Raw genomic sequence first — 7603 nt, forward strand, 5'->3', positions numbered from 1 at the left:
GTAGATATTAAACTGACTACACTGGCTGTCTATTCGATTTGTTAAACTATATTTATTGACGTTTCGACCATACGGGTTGTGGTCCTTTTCAAAATTACAATAGAAGCATTCTAGAAACAATTTAGCGAGAATGTAAATATTGTTAACTTTTAACTTTGACATAATTTTCGGCGTGTTTATTCGTTAGTACAGTGTGCTCAGACGTAGCAAGATGACACAAGTGAAACGCAGTTAATTTACCATCCGATCTTAAGTTAAGTCTCACCGGAGCGTACTTTTAAATGTCAATAACGATATGCAGTAACTCATTGTAAGTCTCATTTGTTACATTTCACGTTTTCAATTTAAATGTTAATTCTGATTGCATGTACATTAATTTCTAGAATGCTTCTATTGTAATTTTGAAAAGGACCACAACCCGTATGGTCGAAACGTCAATAAATATAGTTTAACAAATCGAATAGACAGCCAGTGTAGTCAGTTTAATATCTACTACCTTAGTATTTCATTCCTGGCGAACGAAATTTAATATTTTATTGTTAATAATTAATTTTATACAGTCACAAATATTTAACATTCCCGATCGGTTAATCGACGATACAGCAGTCAAGCGAGTTATTATTAATGAACGCTCCGAAAATAGTGCATCGTGAAATAGAACGTCTCAACATTAATGATTAATTTTAACTTTAATTTTAATTACTCTTCAAAATCTTACAAAATCTATCTTGAATTTTTTGACTTTTAAAAGAGATTTTTTCCTCACAAACACCCCGTATACAAGGTCCATTAATGGCCGCGCGTCGAGCTGTTTTCGATCTCGATTAAAGACGGAGCACACGTATCTCTCCACGAAAATGCTGCCGGCATACTTAAATGATTCGAGTTAGCCCAGCGGGACGCGCAAGACTTACGAATCAACGGATTTGCTGGGAGCGTAGAGAAACAGCGCGCGCGAGCGACGAATGTCCACCATAAAATATACCATCGTTTATTCCGCAGGTGTAGCCGTGTGATAATGACGCTCGTATAGAATCTTCATCGTCGTAGGAGGATAGAAACGAGACGGATACACGTGGGATCGACGGCAATGTACAGCGCAGTTCATAAGTACGTGGTTGGTTTTCGCAAAGAAATGGTTGTCGCGAGAGTTGAAAAGAAGAAAATATTCGGAATTACATCGTATAGCATCGTCTCTGCGAAGCATCGTTGGAATTTTCCGTATCGAACGCGAAGGAAAGAAATGTACGCGAGTTCAGCAAACTTTCTCCCCTTACCATGAATTACTTGGTGGTATATACGAACAACAAATCGTAGATCAATCTAAGGCAATTTGCCGCTCTTCATTGACGTGCTTCAAAGTGTTATTACAGCCGCGAGATGGAGGCGTGCGAAGAGGGTATTCATTGAATGATTCCTCATAACGATCGTACGATGAAGGGACCGGCTGATCTTCAGGGTCATTGGCTTCATTTTTCGAGCATCGAATTTTTCTGGTCGAGCGAGACCCGAGACGAGTTCTTCGAAAAACAGCGATCTCTGCTCGAAAGCAACCTCTCGCGCTTTTTATCGAAATCGTCGTGAAAAAAAAAGTTGTATTTGCACGTGCCGGTTTATTGATCTCATCGCGAGGTCGAAGGGTAAGAATTTGAAGCGAGCGAATCTCTCGATATCACGAAGCGAAATGTCTGGGTATATCACGTCTGGCCAGGCAACAATGAGTGACAGCTACTCCCACATGCTGTCATAGGCGTCATCTTCGCGATAATGTACCGACTCGCTCCCTCTCTCGATTGCCTGCTCTCATATCTCGCCTGAAATCGTTACACGGTCAACTCTAGATCTCTGCTGACGCGGAGACATGTCACGTGAATTTACTGCTTTGTACGAGCCATGGACAAACATTCACCAACATTTACGGAAATATAAGTACGCAATTTTACAATTATAATTGCGTATTGCAATTTTGTAGAATAAATAAAAAGAGAAAGAAACTTTATTTTCTTTCTGTTAGATATGCGTTTTAAATATATCTCTTTTATCCTTATTTTAAAAAGAAAAGTATTGAAAAGTAAAAAAAAAAATTCTTATATTAATTTAAAAAATTACAAAGTTAGGAGTGAAATTTAGAATTGCTTCTCTTAAAATTGTTTCGTATCGGAAAATCTCAGGCAAGAACATAATAGGCACAGGTAAAATTAGAAGTCTTCATTCTGATTTGACTAATCGCTCACGATCCTTGAATGACTATTTGCTCAGGGACTGCAGGGCCTATAGATTGCACGAGCAAGTAAATACACGAGAGTGGTAACGGACGACTAAGGGGAACATTAATAATGCATCGGTCGTCGCCGGTCCGCTTCCTACTGGCACCCAACGTAAAACGAGGGATCATGGTCGACTAGGCGGATGATCTTCAGATCGTATTCGCAATAATTGACCGGACGATATTATTTCAATCGAATTCACTCGCGCGAAGAATTAAATTGTGTCTAATTGCGCGCGGTTTTCGAAACACTCCAGCGATTTTTAAATAAACTCTCGAACGTTTTACGCAACACATCATCAAATCGTATTTAATCTTGGAATCCAGGAACAACTACACGCAATTAACGACAATTATTAGGGGATTTCAAATGAATACGCTCATCAAATCGCCATTATACGCTCGGAGATGATAATCATTCGAATTAATAACAAAATAGTCGTAGAGAGGTTTACGCCGCGTATATAGATAGTGGCTCACGGTGTACCTCTAAAAACTGACGTCACTTCCTACTAAAGGCTGAATCGCCGTTTTTTAAGTGGCCAGTAGGGTCCACCGCGTGACTCGTGTCGATGCAATGATAAACGGGTTAACGGGTCGACGTGCTACGCGCTCTCGTTCCACGTCGTTGCCTCTCGCTCGCACGTCCGTCCCGCCGTCTGTCTCTGTCTGCATATGCCAGTCCGTCTACTATGGGCACTCTTAAAGCGTAATTCGACAAACCGGATGTCTGGCCTGCCCCTTAAATAAATCAGTTGCCCGCATCTCATATTCCACCCCCGCTCGTTCATACCGTACGTTTCCTTCCCGTCCCGTAAGAATGTCTCTTCTAGATCACGAGAATATGTCCTTGAGAGGAAGCAATAGTCATCGAGAGACCCCTCGGAAGAACGAGCTGCGAAATCTATATGGGAGGAAGAGGGGAAGATTCGATCTCTCGAAAAAAGCGAGTGACAGCGTTAGGTAATCTTGGTTTGCGCCTTTGACTTCCGGTATTGTTCAAGTTGTCATTACGTTACGAAATGCCTCGTGCCACGCATAATACCCCGTAAGAACCGTTGCGTGCAAGTGTCAGCGATTGGAATTGGGAATCGCTTTTAATATCCGCCATAAAGCATCGCCGGCGCGCGTTCACTGCTGTCATTCTGGCGGACGATAAATTACGATCGCTCATCGAAGCGGCGAACACACAGGTGCGTCGTATATGTATATGTATCGTGCATTCGGTGATCTGGAGCATGAATCGTAGTTCGAAGCGGAATCGCGAAGCGAGGTCGCGAGGATACGCAATTTAATCTCGCGAATCGCGCTTTTAAATTATCGCACGCATGTATTAATTGGCCGCAGTGTAACATAATGCCATATAATTATGTAATTAGAGGCCGGGCATTAGTCTCGCTGACTGGTTTACGGGCGAGATACGTAAATCTCTGCAATTAATTTATTGGTGCTCAAGAACGCTCGAGAGGAGGCTAAGAGAACAAGACATAAACGAGGCGGATGAGCGCGATAAAGACGGAGAAAACTAACGGGTCGAAGTAGAAGAGAGATCGACAGAACGACTAGATAGAGACGGATAGATTATGGAGGCAAGGCAGCACATTGTGTAAGCATGCCCATCGACTGGACCCAGATCTAGAGTCTCTGACTTCTTAATCGTCGGAGCGGAGTGAGAGCGGGCAGAAACGAACACGAGAGAAAGAGAGAAAGGGAGAAGAAGACTTCTAGTCTCTGTCTGTGTAGTCTTGAATTTCTCGGCGATACCGGCGGGCGTATATAGGGATCATAAATTACGATTTATTGCAGTGGCAGCGCCTCCGCTTGGCGGATTATCTTACCGTTATGTCAGCACACTACAATTATATTTACATTTCCTTCGTAATGGAATATCGTGCCGGCATCGCAGCCATCCAGCCGCGAACTAAACGAGACGTGTCCGAGATTTCAAGGTAACTGGGTTATTTGCCCCGAAGGGATATAACGTCGATTGCTTTTAAAGTGTCCACGAAGAGAAAATTGGAAAATTGTTCAAGTCATAAAACCGTCGTGATAACGTCGTTGTCATTTTCGTTTTAGAAATAACGTAAAGTATCTTAATTACATCGAGCAAAAAAGATGAAAGTGCATTTCTCCCTCGGTCGATCACATTCGCGTTAGGGATGAGAATAAATAATGCATAACAGATTTATAGAGCATATAAAAATGCGTTGTAGGTGGGATTTTAGAGGTCTACCTAACGATCGCCACAAGATTTGAGCGATTAAATGGCCACGAGTTTAGATTTAACAAGATGTACACCTGACCGGAATGATTTTAAAGCGCTCGTATAAACGAAACAAATTTATGGCGGCTAAGGTGAGATGGAAGAAAGAACGAGACGGGGCAGCAGCCTGTTTTGGAGCTTTGCAACTAGCGTCCGTTTCCTTTCACGGGATGAATGCACGAGTGAGCGATACGTTAAGGAAGACGGAGACGGAAGACGACCAGTCAGTCATAAATATGGAATCCGGGTATTTGGCGTGTTGTGTCAATAAAACCAAGCCCAGATTCGTGCTGTTGCTTTTACGACTCCTACTGCATCCATCGCTTTTGGCTGCTGCCAAAATTGGAGCGTGTTATCGGAAACATGCACGCCAGGAAAACGGATTTCGATGCCGGATATCAAAACGCTAGATTTCTTTATACCGTATATATATTTCAGCGAGATATTGATTTTTCCTGAATATTTGACATAGCTTCGAACACGATATGTTTCGTCTTTGTCGCAACGGAATTAAAATTAGTAGAATAAATAATTTATAATATATATGAAATGTTGATACACATGATAATATATGTGTATAATTATATATAATATTTTAATTACACATAAAATTTTATATATAATCAGAATTAATTTCTTATTTTATAGACAATTAAAAGTGTAATGTAGTATGTGTTGTATGTATAATTTTTTAACAGAATAATATTTTAGTATAGCAAAGAGGCGTGTGATGAATTCAGTTTTCGGGAACAGGAACTGTGCGTCTACGGGAACAGAACCGAGTTTAGGTCAGAAAGATGCGAGGGGGAAAGAGAAACTTGAGAGGCAAAAGGTCCAGCGAGAAGGAAGGGCCCATACTCGACCAGCTGATGGATCTAATCAACATTCCTCCCTAATCACGACATAGTCCCTTCTCTCTCTCGGGGTACTCCCTGTACCTCCTTCTCTCTTCACGTAAGAGCCTCTCGACTTCCCGGCTCTGTATATACAGTGCCTGCCTTTCGTTCTTTCACATGCTCGCCATCTCGCTCCGCGCCGTTCTCTCGGACTTGATGGAGATTTGCAGATCCACCTCTCTCGTTTCGCCGCCGCAGTCGTTTTAATTTAACCGCCGTATAAATTAGACTCCCAAATGATCGTCTATCTCAAAAAACCGCCGCGACTACGAAAAACCGGCAGCGCGCCGTAGGTGATCCGTGCTGACGAACAACCTCCACCGAAAATCCTCCGGAGATTCAGAACACGGTAATATGAGATATCGGACGAGAAGTTTGTACGAAGATGATTCGTTACATTCTCCAAAATTAATTAGTCCGAGAATACGCTTTCTCTCTTTCAAAATTTTACACTATTTTATATATAAAATTCATTTAATTTAAAGTAGTTAATAAAGCACACACATTGTCTGGATGTAACATTATGTGTGAATGCAAAGTTGAATTCTAAAATATGCGCATTTCTAAATAAAATCATGGGAGATTATTAACGCCACGCATTAAATAGTTTTCGTGAGAATTTCTTATCCGTGTCAAAACGTTAATATTAATATTAAATTCGACTAACTAATATTGCATTATATATTATAGGACACATCTCTGCGCGAGTACGACGATGTGATATTAATATGAGAAATAAAAAGAGGCCGGCTAAAGGAGAAAAAAACGTAAGATAATTCTCTCGCATTCTCTCGCGATATCTCGAGGTAGGCGTCGCCGAAGGCGGCAGAATTTTAATTCCCATGCGTCGTCGATCTTGCCACTCGGGGTTGAATGTCGCTGAAGGATGGTACACGGTTTGCGGGTGCCGGCGATAACAGGCGGGCAACGTACCGGCAACGACTCGGTCGAAACCGGCAGCAACGGGTGGTGGGTTACTATCGAGCCCGCTTCATATCTAACGGCACGGTGGCGGCGTTCCTCGGCTAATTGGTTTCCCATGTTGCCTCCACTCCCTCGGGATAAGGACTGGCTTCGCCAGCCTTCTCCGCCTCCTCCACTTTCATCTTCTCTTCCGCTCCATCTCCCGCTATTTCTTATACCTCTTTTCTTCCCTTATATCGGTGACGTACGTCCGTTCTTCTCACCGATATTCGGAGCCAGCGAACTCAACTCTCTAATCGCCACATACGATGCTGTATTAATGTGACGTTATCTTATCCCGAACATTCGCTTCCAATTTTCTAAATATAAAATTATCCGTCCCACGTTTTCGTACAGGGTTTCTCCCGAGATACGACGACGACGACGACGTTAATTGGGAATCGGCGAGATGAGAGCTTGCATTTCGAATGGCCAAGGTTCAAGGTCAAGGGTAGAGCGACCACGACGAGAGGGATTTTAATAAGTTCGAGAGCAAATTTGTACGCACACGCACTCCGAGGGTAGCGCCTGCGTGTAGGATAAGCGAGCGGGGCGAAAGCGACACTAACGATTGCCAAGAGGCAGCATCTTATCGTGAACTGCAATCGCATTAAGCGCGAACAGTGACACCCAGCCCCGATTGTGTGTATATTATATATATATATATATGCGTTCATTAGCGCGAAAAATAATCGAGGGTTCGTGAGGCATCGCGCAAGGAAAGGAAAGACCAGTCGTTAATGTTCCTTGTCCATTACCGGCGAGAATTACCATCGTCGCAGAACTACTAATGATTTTAACGAATTGACTTCTCGTTGAATCTGTTTCGTATTGAATAAAATCGTCGATCTATTCGTACGTAAGTGTCTGCGCAAAATCTACGACGATCTGAAAATTTTGATGCCGGTGCTTTCGAGGAGCAGCGAAGGAGAATTTCTGGATGCTTTATGCTGAATGACCTGTATCACGTAAGGATATAAACCACCGACGATTCGAGAACCACTGTCCCATACGAAAGAGAGAGAGATGAACCGGACGGACGAAGCCTTGATAGCGGCCACTCTGCCCACATATGTTAACGCGTTCGCACAGGCATCGCGTGACACACACTACAGCACGCATACGGCACGCATATGAACGAGGAAGGGACGTATTGACAGCGACGATACTCGACCTGAAACCCACCGAATGTTTCACCGTGGAGACGTTTCGAGT

General features: G+C 42.9%; 1 long non-coding RNA gene across 1 annotated transcript; it reads left to right on the top strand.

Moving 5' to 3' along the window:
- Nucleotides 1–209: 209 nt before the first annotated feature.
- LOC146723418 (uncharacterized) lies at nucleotides 210–461 on the top strand. The gene is made up of 2 exons (XR_014924589.1): nucleotides 210–310; nucleotides 384–461. It is a non-coding gene; the product is annotated as an uncharacterized LOC146723418 (long non-coding RNA).
- The last annotated feature ends 7142 nt before the right edge of the window (nucleotides 462–7603 follow it).

Source organism: Nylanderia fulva, unplaced genomic scaffold (assembly GCF_048542155.1).
Source record: "Nylanderia fulva isolate GAGA-0341 unplaced genomic scaffold, ASM4854215v1 Scaffold2, whole genome shotgun sequence".
Classification (NCBI taxonomy): Eukaryota; Metazoa; Arthropoda; class Insecta; order Hymenoptera; family Formicidae; genus Nylanderia; species Nylanderia fulva.